The following is a 16928-nucleotide window of genomic DNA, read 5'->3' on the forward strand; positions in this document are numbered from 1 at the left end:
CCAGTCAGAATGGCTAAAATTAACAAGTCAGGAAATGACAGATGCTGGCGAGGATGTGGAGAAAGGGGAACCCTCCTCCACTGTTGGTGGGAATGCAAGCTGGTCCAACCACTCTGGAAAACAGCATGGAGGTTCCTCAAAATGTTGAAAATAGAACTACCCTATGACCCAGCAATTGCACTACTGGGTATTTACCCTAAAGATACAAACATAGTGATCCGAAGGGGCACGTGTACCCGAATGTTTATAGCAGCAATGTCTACAATAGCCAGACTATGGAAAGAACCTAGATGTCCATCAACAGATGAATGGATCAAGAAGATGTGGTATATATACACAATGGAATACTATGCAGCCGTCAAAAGAAATGAAATCATGCCATTTGCGACAACGTGGATGGAACTAGAGCGTATCATGCTTAGTGAAATAAGTCAATCGGAGAAAGACAACTATCATATGATCTCCCTGATATGAGGACATGGAGAAGCAACATGGGGGGTTAGGGGGATAGGAGAAGAATAAATGAAACAAGATGGGATTGGGAAGGAGACAAACCATAAATGACTCTTAATCTCACAAATAAACTGGGGGTTGCTGGGGGGAGGTGGGATTGGGAGAGGGGGAGCGGGCTATGGACATTGGGGAGGGGAGGCGAACCATAAGAGACTATGGACTCTGAAAAACAACCTGAGGATTTTGAAGGGTCAGGGGTGGGAGGTTGGGGCAACCTGAGGGTTTTGAAGGGTCAGGGGTGGGAGGTTGGGGGAACAGGTGGTGGGTAATGGGGAGGGCACGTTTTGCATGGAGCACTGGGTGTTGTGCAAAAAGAATGAATAATGTTACACTGAAAAAATAAATAAAATGAAAAAAAAAGGTAAACAAATGATCTCTGATAGCAGAGACTGAATTTGGGGGCAAGAAATGGTTAAACGTAGATGGGGAAGATCTACCAGGCATTCTTTTGTGTCTGGTAGCAACACCCATGTAAGAGGAGTTGAAGGGAATCACAGTGGATGGGTGGGGCAGATTATGATTTCATAAACAGTGAATAAGCTCTTTAAGAAGACAGGGAGGTCTCTTTATATTTTAGAAAGATTTTGAGGGAAGAAGGGCAGAATTTTAACATTTGGATTCATAACACATTAGTTAAATTGAAAACATTGTACTAAACAACATTCCTGAAAAATGCTCATGGAGATATTAATGAACAAATGATTTTGTTTATTCCACAAATAGTGATTGACTGCTGACCCTATTCCTGTGCTGGGTATAAGCCCAACAATGAAGAATGGTAGAATCGTTTGATAACTATTTAACATCAATAATGGCAGGAGTTGCAGTTTTCACATGACTCTTAAAACAATTTTCTGCAAAATAGAAAAGAATGGGAAGTAGAAATCTATGGTCATCACAGTTTAATGGTATGACTTGTTCCGTAAATATGTGTTGGTTTGAATTTGTGTAAATGATACAATTTACACAAAATAAAACAAAAATCTGAAATTCTCCTGCAGACAACATCAAGAGTTGCTAAGTGTTTCTCTCATTCTTTGGGACATTTTGGTCTCTCATTTCCCGCACTCAGTCCTGGTTTCTTGGGTTCTGTCTTCTGGAACACGTGAATTCAAATTTCTGTCATCAGGAAAACATGATCCTTTCTGGTATGTGACCTGTGGATGGAATTATAAAGCTCTAAAGCCCTGCACTCTTCCCTGGTTAGAATCTTGAAACACATACCCAGTTCATATCAGGTTCCCCATTTGTTACTGAGAAAGGGTCTTAGCCACCTGGGGCTCTCACATTATCTTCTTTTTAAAAAAATGCCCACCCAGGGGGGCCTGGGTGACTCAGCCCATTAAGCACGTGCCTTCAGCTCAAGTACTGATCCCAGGGTCCTTGGATGATAATCAGCCTAGAGACAAGACGGGGCTCCCTGCTCAGTAGGGAGACTGCTTCTCCTTCTACCTCTGCCCCTACCCCTCTCCATCTACCCATCCTCTCCCCCTGCTCTCACTCTCTCTTTCAAATAAATATGCTAAAAACAAAAACAAACAAACAAAAACCCAACTCTGCCCCAAATCATCAAAGGTACATGCTATGTTTTCTACTGGAAACACCCACCTCGGACATCACAAAGCATTCTTTTGAGTATCATTATGGGTTCCTGAATGTTTGTTTATTCAAAGTCTTATAATCCATATCAGTCATTCTGATCTTGCTAGACAGTCACACTGGGTTGTCTCCAGCATCTGGTGGTATTCATTTTCCAGGGCGGCTACAACAAAGTACCACAAACGAGGTGGCTTAAAATAACAGACATTTATTTTCTGATTTCTTAAGTTTGGAAGTCTAAAATCAAGGTGTTGGTGCTCCCTCTGGACAACTTCCTGACAGAATCCTTCCTTGTTTCTTCTAGCTTCTGGTGGCTCCAGGGATCACTTGGCTTATGGCTACAGGACTCCAATCTCTGCCTCCGTTTTTACATGGCCTTCTCTGTGTCTTCTCCTCTTCTGTCTCTTATAAATAGAAGACAGTCATTAGATTTAGGGACCACCCAGATCATCAAAGATGATTTACCTCAAGATCCTTAATTACATCTATAAAGATCCTTTTTCTAAGAAATAGTCACAATTCCATGTTCCTCGGATTCGGATATGGACATTTCTATCATCCAGGCATGCAAACACATTTCTTCTAGTTCTTAGAGCCTTTCTGTTTTTAGAGTTGTCAAAATAGCATAGATAGAAATAGCTCTTATTCCATTTTCTGTAATAAACTTTTAGCGAGTGCTTCTGGAGTTCAAATATTATGCTAATTATGAGAATACAAAGCTATGTCACATCTCTTGGGTTTCTTCCCAAGTTACAGGTTCCCTCGAGTGAGAAAAATGGTGCTCCAAGTGGATGGAAAGCCCATGATTTTAAAGAGCCAGCTTAAATACTCGCTCAAATGTCCATATTTGGAGCGTCAGAGAATCCAGAGAATCGAGAGGCCAGTAAATATTACTACAGAACTCTTGTAAGAAATCTCCAGGCCATTTTCCATTTCAAAGTCTTGCTCCAGGTTTCAGGCACCTAATCTGCAAAAGTATACCAGCCTGAGAGTCAGGTCCCTCAGGTTCTATTTCTGGTTCTGCTACTGGATTGCTGTGGGACCTTGCACAACACAGCGAAGGTGGGTGCGCTTCCTACAAAGCAAGAGACAAGAGCCTGAGGAGCCCTCTGAGCAAGGCTACCTCATACCCCAGTGAAGCTGGATCCCAGGAACCAATGTACCCACTGGACTCCTCACGCAGAGTCTAGGGATGCTCTTCCCGCTGCCAAAGCCACTGATGTTCATGTGAAACTGGAGCTTCATTTTAGTTTGGTCAAAGGGACTAGGCCTCCCTCCTTTGTGTGAATCTAGAAGTCAAAGGAAAAATAGTTTGCATTTTAAAGCCTTGACTTTTTCTTACTGAGATGTTCTTGTGGTTCACGTTGCACTAGAGGAAAATGGGCTGGTGGCCCAGAGCAAGGAGTGAAGCATTGGGAGCTCTGGGCCTCTTCCTGGAGGGGGCAGGCGGGTGCAGCAGGGTCCAGCAGCCTGGGGGCTCTGGAAAGGAAAGGCCCCGCACCTCGCCTCCTGAAAAACTACATTTCCCGAGAGGCCTTGCAGCCTACAGACGGGGGAGGAGCAAGAAGGAGCTCAGAGCCAACCCGCGAACTAGCGTCCTCCGTTGGCAGGTTCATGTGGGCTGCGCTCATGCGGCGTCGGAAGGGCTGACTCGCATCTCCCGCAGTGCGGCGGCGATTCCGCGCGGACACCGCCTTTTTGCGCCAACTGTCGCAGTACCCGCCCCGCCTCTCCTCCCTAGAGCCACCGCTGAGGCGGCTGCGGCGGCTGCGGCGGCTGCGGCGGCTGCGGCGGCTGCGGCGGCTGCGGCGGCTGCGGCGGCTGCGGCGGCTGCGGCGGCTGCGGCGGCTGCGGCGGCTGCGGCGGCTGCGGCGGCTGCGGCGCAGGCAACGGCCGCGGACGCCGGCGGTTGGCGAGGGGTCCGCGCGACAGCGGATCCTATGTGGTTATTCGCAGGGCGCAGGCGCCCCTGCCCCGGCAGCTGGCGGTTTTCCGTGGCGGCGGAATGTTCTCTGGAAGGAGCCACGGGGTTGCGAAGAAGTCCACACAGAAAGTGCTGGACCCCGAGAAGGGCGGGCTGACGCGCTTGAAGCACCTGCGGGCGCTGCTGGGTGAGGCCCGCTCTGGGACCCCGGGTTCGGGGGTTCCTGCCCTGACGTGGGCCGGAGGAGGGTTGGGGCTGGGATGCCCATGGCATGGGGGTGGGGTGGGGGTGCTGTGAGACCTTCCTTTCCGGGGCCCAGCATTGTTCCCGACAGCGGGCAGTCTGGACCTCGGACTCTGCCCTGTCGCCCAGAGCGTAAACTCACCCCGGATTTGAGCCCGGTCTCCTCAAGGCCGGCGGAGCCGCCACTTTCCCCTCCCTGGCAAATCCTGCACTCCAGGTGCTACACACACGCGCGCGCGCACACGCACACACACACGCACACACACTCACACACAACATAAACTGACACCTCCTCCTCTCGCTTTTTAATTTTTATTTCTGACTGTGACACCCGAAGTAGCGTTCCCAGCCCAGGCTTAACTGAACTGTCCTCTCAGTTCAGTGGGCTCCCTCCCCTTAAATTTTATTTTTGCTTTAGAGTCGGAGTCTTCAGAGAGACCGAGCCTCCCAGCGCTCCCAGTGTAAATTTAATTGAGCTGTCATCTATCTTCCCGCGCTCCTCTTATTTTTATTTTAATTTTGGGTCTTGCCGCTTGGGCTTCCTTGTGTGGTTGGTGTGAAGGGGGCTCCTCTTGTTTGTGGAAGGAGGGGTGGCTTTCCTGGGTTCAGGGAGGCTGCTGCTGCTTTCTTGCCAGGATGACAGTGATAGTTCTTTGCCGCCTTTGGTTTTTATGGACTGCTGGCTGGAGGTTCTGTGGAGCCCAGGGGGCCTGCGGGGACCTGGGATGAAGCTCATCCTGGTGGCTGTGAAGTGTCTCCAAGGCTTCCTGTCCCCTGCTGCATGTGATCTCTGGCTGCTTTGCTAGGCTGTGTTCTGTTTTCCATTTTCTTCCCTACTTAGTCTTAACTTTGGTTTAGGACCAAACACCTGTGCTACCTGTGCTGTCCCTAGTGTTTCTGGAGGCTGAGAAAAGGACACCCTGTTTCCTCTGGATGTCTTTTTTATTCGTAAAATGAGGTAGAAAACACACTTGAGGAAATAGGACATGAAATAATTCATTTTACATGTGAGAATTTTAAATAAAGATCTTGTTAATGAGATTAAAAGTTGCTAATTATTTCTATTTATACCCTGTGAAGTGCCTCTGAGGAAACACACACACACACACACACACACACACACACACACACCCTGGTTCCTAAGTGAGGTTATTTACAATCTCAGATTCCTTGAGGTTTACACTATCTCGTTCAGTTTGGAATGAATGTAAATTAATTACTTACTGTTAGGAGACATTAGTTTTCAAGAGTTGTGAAAGTGAAGTGTGGTGTCCTTGGTAAACTGACCTGTCTCCTCCCTGTAGTAAAATCTCAGGCTCACACAGGTTGCATTGTGCAGAGTTCTTCTAGTGACAATAAATGGTACTGCAGGGACACTTGATAAAGGAACAGATTTGATACTCTGGGACTGTTTCTGTGGTAGGGAATTTGAACTTTTGTTCTGTCCAAGTCTGCAGGAATATGTTGGCCCCATTTTGTAAAGCCGGAATCAATTAAACCTAGATGAGTTTGGTTTCTTAGAGATGCACAGTACATTGTTACCTTTTTGAGAAAGTAGTTCATTTTCAAGACTGTGTAATTGTGGTTTCACTTTAAGGTGCAGTATTTTATTTTGAGGAACTTTCTTTTTTCATTTCATTGAGTTCATGATGACCTCAGTTTTGTAACACAGGCAGGTTCTTTGATATGAGGCTGTTTTTTGTGGATGCATTTGTTTGGAGAATGACCCAGTGTCCTTTCTGGCTGCAGTCCTACCCATAGGGACTACATTTTTGCAAATGTGTCTGAAGACTTCTAGTGATAATGTCTCACGTAAACTCTGGCCCACAACTGTGGTTTAAAGATGTTAAAGAAATACAGTACATTCATGGACTAGTTCCTAGCACATCATATACCCTATTTGTTTGCTACTTAAAACAAACAAACAAACAAACAAAAAGGCCTCTTGACCTGAAAGACAAGAATTAGCCAAGAGCAAGAAAACTATTTGAAGGAAATGAATGGACATTATTGTTGTATTTGTATTTGCATATTTCTTGTAATACTCTTGATTTTCACATATTTTGTCTTCAAGCAGTAATAAAGATGTTCTTTTTTACAAAGATGATACCACTGACCTGGATTTCCAGTGGTTGGCAACATCACTTTGGCTGGTTACTTAGCCTGTCTTTGAACCTCAGTTTCTTTACTCTGTCAGATGGATATGGTCGTGTCTACTTTGTAAAATTTGTTGTGAGTATAAGGTATAAATGACTTCAGCTTGCCGCAGGCATGTAATAGTTTCCTCTCCTATTACTGGCCCTCCATCATGAACAGACTAGGAAAAGTATTTTGATAGGTACTTTCCCACACCATCCTTGGTATTTGGATAGTTGCTGTAAAGTTGTTCTCTCTTTCTAAAAAATTAGTCTGTGTTAAAGACAACACAACTGCAAGACACCCAACGAACTGTAGAAAGTAGAGTAGTTCTCATTCCAGTTAGAACTTGTTTAGCTACTTTAATCTGACTGTGTATTGGCCGGATATCATTAACCTTATTTTACAAGGGTGGAGACTGGGGACCAGATAGACCTTACAAGGGGCCAAGCCATGGATCTATATGCACATGGTCTATATGCGTTGTGTTAGTTACAGGTAGACCAAAGAGCCATTAGGTCCCCTGACTTCCAGTTCTCCCTGCATTGTTGAAATCATCAATGGGAGAGTAAATGAGTCAACAAAACAAAATAGAAACCAAAAAAATTCTGTGTGTTGCTATCTTATTCCAGCAAAGATGTCATGTTTAATTAAAGGTTGAGTCCCTACTACAAATCCCCATCTATAAATGGTATTGATGTAGCAAGAAGAATGATGTACTATGAAGCATATAGTATGGTATGTAGTTAGATAGTGGCTTCTATGTTGGACTCCATTTTAGGATTCCAAAGGGTCAGAAAAGATCATGAAGGGTGGCACAAACAGAAGGGCCTTTTGAGGAAGGTTTTCCTCATGCTGGTCCCTAAAGGGTGGCTAGACTACTGAGCCACACATGTAACTTCAAATTTTTTTTTAAGATTTTATTTTATTTATTTGACAGAGAGAGATCACAAGTAGGCAGAGAGGCAGGCAGAGAGAAAGGAGGAAGCAGGCTCCCTGTGGAGCAGAGAGCCCGACACGGGGCTCGATCTCAGGACCCTGAGATCATGACCTGAGCCGAAGGCAGCGGCTTAATCCACTGAGCCACCCAGGCGCCCCATAACTTCAAATTTTTTAGTAGCCACGTTTAAGAAAGTAAGAAGAGAGAGGTGACATTAATTTTAATAATGCATTTTATTGAATCCCACAGCTCTAGTCTGTATTATATCAACAGGTAACCAATATAAAATATTATTATTTTTTGCGTTCTGTTTTTCATATCAAGTCTTTGAAATCCAGTGTGTGTTGGACACTTCTAGCACGTCTCATTTTACACTAGCTGCATCTTAAGGGCTCAGTAGCTGTATGTGGCTAGTGCTGCATATGGGACAGAGCAAGGTTAGCATTTGGGAAGTGCAGCAGGAAGGCAGTTCCAAGCAAGGGGAGATGGAAGCTGGTCATGGAAATACACATGGCAATGATATAGAAAGGTGAGGTACACCAGCCTGCTCCTTCCTCCTGTCCAGTAGGGGAGTCCCAAGGTAACATTGGTCATGAGAAAGAGTGGTAGAGTTCTTGCCCTGAGGGTGTTCACAGTGTCAGATGTGTGACTGGAGTGCTATGTAGGCCAGGGGTAGGGACAGGACAGTGAGTTGGACTGGGGGATCTTGGTAGGGGGAGAGGAGTGGCAGCCTGACTGGCAGAAGCTGAGGCAGTTTGGGGGCCAGATCACAAAAGGTCCTGTTTGTCTGAGTTGGAAGCTCCTATCTTACTTTGCAGGTGAGAGGGCCCTCTTGAAGAACTCTTAGCAGGTCAAATGATAAGATTTGTGAGCTGCTTGGCTGTCAGCAGGGCCAGGAAAATGGATTGGGAGTGGGTGGTGATGGGACGGGTGACACTGCTGGCAGAGAAAGAAGAGACAAATGACAAGGGTCTGAAATAAGATACTCCGGGAATGGAGAGGAGGGGTGGGATTTCAAAGGGCCAAGGCAGTGGGAACTAGTGATTGTCTCAGTGAAGTAATGAAACAAGTTTATTGAAGCCAGTCTGAAGCAGAAGAGATCTGGGAGAAGGGGCCTCAGTCAAGGCAAATTGAGTGACATCAGGGCTTGGTCCCAATATTTGGAACCAGATATGTGGAGAGGAGTCTCTCACAAATGCTCTCTATATATTGATGGAGTAAAGTGGACCATTTTAGTCTATTTCCTTTTAAGCATTTGTTACTTTAGGTAGGGACAAGTTCACTTACAATTTTTTAAAGAGATTTTATTTATTGGGGCGCCTGGGTGGCTCAGTGGGTTGGGCCACTGCCTTCGGCTCAGATCATGATCTCAGGTCCTGGGATGGAGCCCTGTATTGGGCTCTCTGCTCAGCGGGGAGCTTGAATCCCTTCCTCTCTCTGCCTGCCTCTCTGCCTACTTGTGATCTCTCTTGATCACAAGTAGGCAGAGAGGCGCAGAGAGATCTCAAGTAGGCAGAGAGGCAGGCAGAGAGAGAGGGGGAGGCAGGCTCCCCGCCCAGCAGAGAGCCCAATGCAGGGCTCGATCTCAGGACCCTGGGTTCATGACCTGAACTGAATGCAGAGGCTTTAACCCACTGAGCCATCCAGGAGCCCCTCACTTACAATTTTAAATGTTGCCATTTTGTAATGTTATTTTATGAGTCGCATTTTCCTCTCATTTTTATTAACTACAAACATTCGTTGAAACTGTGTGCTGTAAGTTAGCTTACCATTTCCTGGATGGCTGAATTGTTTCCTTCCTTTCTCTCTTTCTTTCTTTTTTTTTTTCTCTGATCTTAATAATACTGTTCTAAGCATCTTGGGAAACAGCTTTGTCTCTAATTTGTGTCATTTCCTTAGGACAGATTCCACTGAAGTCAAACTGCTGGATTTGAACATGTTTATGACTCAGTTGACTGCTCTCATTTCCTAAATGTTGCTCCCAGTGAGCCTGCTAGCAGCAAGGATTGAGACTACCATGTGCACTGTAGTCTGACTAGCAATAGACACATTTGTGTAATTTGATCATTTGAGGTAGGCATCTTGGAGAATGGGAGTGTCAGGAGGAGGGCCAGAGGAGTTAGGAGGAGATCCTGCCTAATGATAGGGAAAGACAAATTTGGTCTTAGGGGCACTGATTTTGTGAAAAGGGCAAGATCCAAGTGGAGATGTCTAAGAGGTTGTTGGACAGGGGGTCTGGAACGTAATAGTAGGATAGAAAGCTATGGTATGGTTGTTTATTTTCATCCTGGTTCCATCACATCTTCTCACAACCTCTGATGCAGACAGTGTTCCTACCCTCCACTGAGAGGGTGCAGAAACTGAGGCTCAGTGAGCTTAACTGCTTGTCTGTCAGCACCCAGTCGGTTAGCAGCAGAGCTGGGATTCCTGATTCTAAAGGCCGTGCTGTACCTCTGCTGTTTATCTGACCCAAAGGCATATTTATATATCAGAAAATATATTTACCCACCACACTGGATATTAACGTAGAAACAAAAGCCTTGGGATTTTGCATGTCTCCCAAAAGTATTGCTTGGACTTGTGCTGTTCTCTTCCTCGCCTATTTTACTAGATTCTTCTAGGGAGACTTGATGCTATACTTGATTTCATGGCAGAAGATAAAAAGACTCCCTTTGTGTTTTCCTGTTCATTGGCCTCTCTGGGCCTTGGGCAGGCTGAGCAGGTGGTAAAATATTCGCATGGATGTTAGTGCCAAAGGACACTCTACAACCAGAGCAAAGTCTGAGGTGTAATTTCAGGCTCTTCAGGACATCTTTGTTTTGTCTCTCTCATTTAACCTTGTTTGAAGCAAAGTCACCTCGTCATAATGCTCATTTTTGTAATTTTTCATCAGTTACCAACATTTTATATTTGTAACCTCAGGAACGTGAGATGAACTTTGGACACAGATGTATGTATCAGAAATACACTACTCCCTGCCTCTCGGGCTCAGGGATGTCTGGACTTCTGATGAGAGAAGTGTGAACTGAGGATAAAAGTCCAATGGAGCTCAGATGTTTAGTTTGGGACAACTGAAAAAGGCTGACTTCCTCCTTTTATTCTGAGAAAAGAGTTAATTGATAGGTCCAGAATATTTTGATGTAAACTTTTTTAACATGTATTTTGATTTTGTGTGTGTGTGTGTGTGTGTGTGTGTGTGTGTGTGTTTAAGATTGTATTTGTTCATTTGGCAGACAGAGATCACTAGTAGGCAGAGAGGCAGGCTCCCTGCTGAGCAGAGAGCCAGATGCAGGCTCAATCCCAAAACTCTGATTTCATGACCAGAGCTGAAGGCAGAGGCTTTAACCCACTGAGCCACCCAGGCTCCCCTGATTTTGTTTGTGTTTTACTTGTAATTGGGCATGGATCCTTTTACTAGCTGTTTAGAATACTGACCTTTCTACAGATAAAACTGTAGAGAATTGTTTATTTTTAAAAAAATTATCTTTCAAAATGATGAATTGATTCCATTTCAATTTTAAAATTTTTAAAGAAGGAATATGTTATTGTACTGTAAAATTAATACCATATAAAAGGAGTAGACAACTATGCTGTCTTCAGATTTAAAAGAAATTTCAGTTGCATACACATTTTCTCAAGAGTGTATGAGTGAGTGTATGTGTGTGTGTGTCTATGTCTGTCTGTCTGTTTTCTCGGGGGTGCTGTGTATTCAGATATTAATAGGGCAGAATCCCTGAACCTATGCCTCTTGGAGAGGTTGCCAGTGCTTCCTGAGGGAGATGTGGTCTGAGGTGGATTTGGAGTGATGAATATGGGGTTTCCCCGGGGTACAGATTGGGGATGAGGGTTTTACAGAGAGAGGAACTTGTGTGAAGGTAATGGTGTGGCCACCATGGAGTTAAGTGTCCAGTGGCTTTTATCCTGTGGTGTGGTAGTTGTTGGGAACCAGGAAGACCTAAGTAGAGGTCAGGGGCCAGATCTGGTCTTGCCCCCTTGATGATTGGGCCAAGAGTCTCAGACTTTCTGAGATTTGAAACATGAGTGCCAGGGGAGTGTGAGCTCCCACGTTCTGGATTGCAAACCCTGAGGGTGTAGCATGGGCTGCCAGCGTTCATCTTTCCCCAGCGTGGAGGGAACCTACCTCAGATGGAATCCATAATGAGAGGGAAGCGGGGCAGAGAGATGGAAGATGAGAGGAGTGCAGCGGACCCTTTGTGAGCCGAGAGGTCCGGCTGTGTCTGTGCCATCTCCAACTTTGGGTTTCTTGGTTGCAGGTGCCAGTAACACTCTGTTTTTGCTTCAGCTAGCTTGAGTCATAGTTCTGGGTCTTGAAATGGAAAGAATACAGATTAATATGCCAGAAAGAGAGGGAGGAAATCCCAGGTCAAGGATGGGCAGTTGGGTGGGTATATGTGGATATGCTTTTTCTATTTTTTAAGACCTGAGCCAATTGAGCTTGTGTATATATGTAGAAGAAGGAACTAAAGAAAGAGCAAAATTGAAGAAGCAGTGCAGAGAAGGGGAATACAAATGGAGAAAGGTGGGGCCTTCTGTGGGGTGAAGGGTGTGGGGCAGGAGATCAGGCTTGACAATAGGGACATCACTTTGTCTAAGGCCACTTGGAGGAACTAAGACTGGGGTCCCAGATGTTAAGGGAGCTCTCTTGCCATGGCTTGTGTTTTCTCTGTGAAGGTAAGAGGTAGACCTGGCAACTGAGCCACTTTTCTTGCCCGTGTAGTAATAGGAACTGAGGGTGTCCTGTTCCCTCTCCCATGCCTTAAAACAAAGGAAATACTGTAATCAGTAAGACCTGCTACTGATTAGTGTTGTTCTTTGGGGGAACACTCTCATAAATGCATTTAACTTATGCATTCAGTAATTGGCCAGAAGCCAGGAAATGTATATATATGTAAAACAAGGACAGTGAGGGAGTGTACATATTGTTTGGCCTTCCACTCAGTGACTATTTGTCCTGGAGTGCAGTGGGTGGGCCCAGGGAAGTGCTGTGTTCTCAATGGTCTTCTTTCCTTCATGCCTCTCCTCTGGGACCATCTGTCCTGCTGGGTGTGGCTCTAGTTGTTAAGGGTATTTTTGATCTTCTCCATTTTTGCCTTGAATGCCACTTCACCTCACATAAGATGTCTTGGGATTATACATATTTGTGTGGCACCTTGCCCTTTTGCAGTGTTTTCTTATATTCTCATTGGATCAATATGCTGCCTGAAGCTCGCAGTTCAGAAAGGACTTACCTTTAGATTCTTAGTCATACTTTGTTTCTGACTTAGATCTGAATGTCCATTTCAAGTTTTTAACTGTGATTTTTATAAAAGAGAGATTTCATAACCATTTTTATGTCTTTTGTATTGTTTTAGAAACTGAACCCACATCTGAAAGGTATTTTAAAAGTAGTTGTAATTTGTGACAGTAAATATTTCATTTCACTATTGCTACTGTGCTTTAGCCTAAAAAGATAAGGAGCCCTATGATATCATCTTGCGTTTGATTTTAAGTGATGGCACATATTCACTGAACGTCAACCAGGGTTTCAAGGACAAATAGGTACTAGTGACACTGCCTGTGCCCCACCGTGGGACCATGAGCATGTGTCATTCGGGCTTCTGCTGTGGGGATCATGACTGACTGATGGCTCCAGCTTCTGCCCTCTGGATTCACCTCCGTTTCTTAGCCAAAGCTGAGCTTCTCTTGGGCTATTTGCAGTTACTGAGCAAGTGAGGATACTACTGTGGTCCACTCATGCAAGATCCAGATGCCTCTGAAGGGTGACTCTGGCTTGAGGACTCCCAATGTGTTGGTCAAGACCCTCTTAGGACTGAGTTGGGAGTCTGAGATCCTTCCTTCCTGCCCTCCTTCCTTCCCTGTCTCCTTCACAGGGGGTCAGACCTGCATTGTGGTTCAGGCTCCCCATGCCTTCTCAGGTCTCTCCCTTTTCCCCTTCACAGCCAGTTCCCCCAATAAATCTCCTACACATGTAATGATGTCTTGGGGCCCCCTCTCAGGGAGCCCAAACTGACATGCCACCCCTTTCCCCAGAGGTGTTGTCCATCCTACCATCTAAAACCCTTTCAGGAGACAGCATGAGGACACTACATTTTCCACATAAACTTTCTTTATCCCTCTGCCCTGCGATGATATTTCCTCAGAATGCCCATGTCATTTTGAACTTTGTGTTTGGCATTTATGGCCTTTGGCTTTGTATCTGCTGGATCTCTCCTCCTGGATGATAAATACACTGAGAACTTGAAGATCTTCTTCTTCACCTTGATTCATTTGGTAACAGACTTCTTTATTTGTAATCGTAATAATTAGCATTTAATCAGCACTTTCCATGTGCCCAGCACTGCCAGAAATACTTTTATGTGAATTAACTCAGGCAATCCTCCAAATGGGGTAGGTAATATTCTCCTCATTTTACAGATGAGATCCAGAGAGGTTAAGAGTCTTGTCCAGGGTGACATAGCTGGTAAGTGACAGAGGCCGGGTTTGAATTGAGGCGGCTGGCTCCATGGTCCTGTCGTTCATTTAGCAGCTATTTTTTATTCTGACAGAATATGTTCCAGGTGCTATACCCAGTGTTAGGGTTGCCAGAGCTTGCAATCCAAGTCTAGAATTAACAACTATTTAAAAATTAAGCCCCAAAACGTGATTTCCAAATAGGCAGGTGTAAGTTTCTGGGAGACTAACAGCTACCTGATATTTTGAAAAATTTCTAAAAGCCTTCCTGCCCCAATGATTGTTTTCACAAGCCAATGTTTCCTGTCATTAAAGTAGTGATTTGAGACCAAGAATTAAGGTCTCCTGAAAGAGTCCCTTGACCTTCTCCCTGGTGTACATGCACTCATTATCACACCCACCCCTCTGACCCCAAAGACAAGAGCTGTAAGAGAGGATGAAGTGTGGACAAAAAGGAGAAGAGATTAGGCAAAGAGGTGGGAGGAGAGGGACAGCCTGACCAGAGGGCTGCTGGGAAGGATAGGCTTGGGTGAGGCTTCTTTCATGGAAACCAAATTGCAGAGACGCTATTGTAAAATTTTAAAGATACAGCAACCGAAACGGAGTCACTGTCCCTCCAAAAGGTCTGGTTCTAACTGGGAAAAACTCTTTTAATGAGATATTTGATAGTATTTTTAAGACAGCATGGAAGAGAGGGGAACAGGTGACAGATGTTGCTTCTTTACAACTTCTGAAAGGGATTAACGTGTTTTATTTCTATGTGGTCATATTTCTCAGATAAACAGTGTAAACCTCTATTTTCCATGGATTTTATGTCTGATAAGAGAAGGATGTGTTTGGTTTATTTAGGCTTGTTGTAGTAGAGCTTATGATGAACTTTGGGGTAGAAGTAAAATATCTTGTGTGTGTGTGTGTGTGTGTGTGTGTGTTTGCGTGTGTGTCATATTGCACCTGTTTATTTTGGAGATAATGGTTCTGATCCTCTCTTTCTGCGCCTAAAATAAATATGTACACAAGCAGACACATCATTTTAACTGAAGTGAAAAGTAAATAATGAACTGGAAAAATATTTGAAATTTATAGGACAGGATGTAGTTATATCCTCAGTACATAGAGAGCGCCTCTATATTAACAGGAAAAATTAGAACAAATGTTTAAATTATATATATATATATATATATATATATATATATATATATATATATATGTCACAAATGAAGAAATGACAATAACCAGTGTTTTAAATGTTACTTCAGTTCTCTAGGATATATAAACTTACAAATAAGAATGTATTTACCTATTATTTTAGCAAAGTTGCTGGTGTGTGTGTGTTAAGACTTATTTTTTTAAAGATTTATTTATTTGACAGACAGAGATCACAAATAGGCAAAGAGGTAGGCAGAGAGAGAGAGAGGAAGGAAAGCAGGCTTCCTGGTGAGCAGAGAACCTGATGTGGGGCTGGATCCCAGGATCCTGGGATCATGACCTGAGCTGAAGGCAGATGTTTTAACCCACTGAGCCACCCAGGTACCCCTTAAGACTTTTTATTATTTGAGAGGTGGGGGAAGTAGTCTCCCTGCTGAGCAGAAAGCTAGATGCACAGCTTGATCCTGGTCCCTGAGGTCATGTCCTAAGCAGAGGCTTAACCCACTGAACCACCAAGGTGCCTGGTGTATGTTTTTTCCTTAATGATTCCTCCTGGTTATCTGTGTTTTCTTTCCAATATACCTTTGATAGAATTCTAATTTTGTATGATCTCTCTGGAAAGTAATTTGTTAGTATGTGCTAATATGCTAAAAATGTACATATCATTTGGCTTAATTTCCTTTTCTAGGAAATGATGATAGGTATCCTTAAAGGCGATTAAAAAATGCATTGCAGCATTGCTTTCACATTTAAAATTTTGTTTGTTGAGGTAAATTTCATATAATACAAAATTAATCATTTTAAAGTGAATAATTCACTGGCTTTAGAACATTTACAGTACTGTGCAATCATCACACCTCTATCTAGTTCCAGAACATTTTCATCACTCCAACAGAAAACCCTGTACCCATGAAGCAGTCTCTTGTTCTTTCCTCCCTCCAGCCCTGGAAACTACTTGTGTGTGTGTTTAACCAGTTGGGGGATTTTTTTTTCTTTTTAAAATCTTTTTTTCTTTTTAAAATCATTTAAAATCCACCCAAGTGATAGTACAGTTGACCCTTGAACAACGGTTTTCAACTGCATGGGTTCACTTTTATGTGATTTTTTTTTTAATAATAACACTACAGGAATGTAAATGTATTTTATCTTCCTTATGATTTTCTTAATAACATTTTCTTTTCCCTAGCTTATTTTATTGTAAGAATACAGCATACCATGTGCATATTATGTGCATACAAAATATGTGTTAATTGTTTATGTTATTGGTGAGGCTTCTGGTCGATAGGCTGTTATGAGTTAAGATTTTGGGGAGTCAAAAGTTAAATGCAGGGAGTAGACCCCCCTAGTCCCTGCATTGTTCAAGGGTTAGCTGCATATGTTAAGCCTATTTGTATGAGTCAAGATTCTTGGTTGTAAGTGGCAGAAAGTCTAACTTCCAAAGGGGGGGATTTAATGATACACACGACTATTCCAGGGGTACATTTGGCTTTAAGTATGTATGACTGTTGACAGGGATGTAAGTGGAGTCCAGGACACCCACCCATTCTCACGTTCACTCTCTTTTTTGACCTCCCTGTTGGTGAAAATTATTCCTTTCCACTCTTGGCTCTGTGTTTGTTTCTTTTCTGTGTTTCTGCCTCATTGTCAGGCTGTCTCTGCCAGGTACAGGAGAGATGGTCCCTGAAAGCTAGTGACCCTTGAGCAGAGTGTGGCCCCTCTGGGCTCCAGGTCTTGAGACCACACTGATTGGCTTTCCATGGGTCATGGACCTGTTCCTGTAGGAGATGGTATACTCTGGTTAGCTGGCCTGCATATTATTTGCCCGGTTCCTAGAGACTGAATCTCATTCTGGCTCATATATTCCTGAGAAAGTAGTTCTGGAAAGGCATTCTGATACATTTCCACTTAAAACGCTACTGTTCGTATCTTTGCTCATGCCCATGTATATCAAGAGAG

This window comes from Meles meles, chromosome 16 (genome assembly GCF_922984935.1).
Source record: "Meles meles chromosome 16, mMelMel3.1 paternal haplotype, whole genome shotgun sequence".
In the NCBI taxonomy this organism is placed as follows: domain Eukaryota; kingdom Metazoa; phylum Chordata; class Mammalia; order Carnivora; family Mustelidae; genus Meles; species Meles meles.